This window comes from Nannospalax galili, unplaced genomic scaffold, assembly GCF_000622305.1.
Source record: "Nannospalax galili isolate Female #2095 unplaced genomic scaffold, S.galili_v1.0 scaffold3052, whole genome shotgun sequence".
Taxonomy (NCBI): domain Eukaryota; kingdom Metazoa; phylum Chordata; class Mammalia; order Rodentia; family Spalacidae; genus Nannospalax; species Nannospalax galili.
The window spans coordinates 172,247-173,989 of NW_008330974.1; positions in this window are offsets into that span (position 1 = coordinate 172,247).

A 1,743-nucleotide genomic window follows, 5' to 3' on the forward strand; every position below is an offset into this window, starting at 1 on the left:
AATTGTGTGTATGCAGTGGTGGTGGGGTGCTTGTGGTGCAGTGTCCAGGGAGCCCACAAGAGGGCGCCAGGTTCCCTGGGACTGGTGGAAGTTTGATAGTTGTCATGTGGGTGCTGAGAACCAATCTTGGGTCCTCTGGAAAAGCAGCCAGTGCTCTCCGCCTCTCAGCCATCTCTCCAGTGCCTGTGGATGGACTCTTGATAGAAACAAAACCTGGGAAATTCCCTTTCACATTTGGACAGTGTGGAAAACTCAACAACTTTCATTTTCTCTGAACCACTGGAATTGTATCTACACATTGGTCTGTAAAGGGATCATGGAAAGAATATTAACTCTTAAAATATGGTAAATAATGTACCCAAATCATCAAACCCTGCTGTTCTCAGCCAAGATATCAGTTGCAGTTCAACAATAGAAACTGTCTTTTAATCGCAGCCTTCATACTTCCACAGCATTGAGCCCTGGACTGATTTTGGAAGGGCTACTATTATTTTTTGAAATTATTTGTTCAACTATCTTCGTGGTGCTGGGGACTGGACCCAGGGTGTCACCAGGCCAAGCAAGTCCTCTACCACTGAGCAGCACCCCAGGCCCTGAGAGACGCTTCTAGCCAGATAGACACACATTTGACAAACAATAATGCCCAGGATGTGATAGAAAGATCCACAGGTTGGAGTGCTGAGGATAGCTCAGGATGTGTTCAACCTGGGAAGGGAAAGGGGAGGACAGCCTGGTCTGTCACATTCCATGCTGGGGAGGCTGAGGCAGGAGGATTGCCAGGAGCTCCAGGCAGGCCAAGTTTGTTGACTGATGAAATCCCACTAAAAATAAATTAAATAAATAAATAAATAAAATAAAAATAAATAAATAAGTAAGAAAAAGAAAAAAAGGTATGAAAGGAGGAGGTTTGTTTGGAAGAAGGGCTTCAGTGGTCAGGGTATACAATGCTAATGGGTCTGGAGAGATGGCTCATCAGTTAAAAGCACTGGTTGCTCTTGCAGAAGACCTGGGTTCAATTCCCAGCACCGACAAGACAGCTAGGAACCTTCCACATGGCAGCTAACAACTGTCCTTAACTCCAGTTCCAGGGGAATCTCTTCCCACTTCCCAGTACATTGAATGACACAAGTGCACTTGCACACGGGGAATACACTCATGTACACAAAATAATAAATAAAATGTTTTTAAAAGAGATAATGATAGGGTATATCAAAGTGCATTTCACACACATATGAAATTGTGAAAGACTGAGTCAATCAAAAGAAATGACAAATATTCTAGATGTTTAATCAGATTTGAACATCGTACCAATATGCATTTGTGGAAACACCAGAGGACAGTCTGTAATATGTACAGTTTCCCTGTCTTTATCAGTTAAAGTCAAGAGTAAGGAGTTGGAGCAGGAGGATGTGCACAGAGTACAGGGAACCCCACCCAGCCTCTGAGCCCTGAGGGCAGCAGCCTGTGCACTGCTCCTGGAACTTCAGGCCTCTGGCCCAGCTCAGGGCAAGAGGCAGGGACAGCAGTGGAAGGGGCCGGGGGTAGAATACTGCAGCAGCACTGCATATAAACCCCCAGGACTCCCCTCCCCCCTCCCCCACCCTTCTCCCACCAGCCCTGGTGTGATTGACCTGAGTTTGCTTCTGGAACATTTGGCATCTGGAGCCCAGGGCCCTGCAGGGTTAGGGAAGAGGTTGCTGAGGGGCTGAGTCTCTGCTGGGTCCCCTGCCCATCTGAATGCAG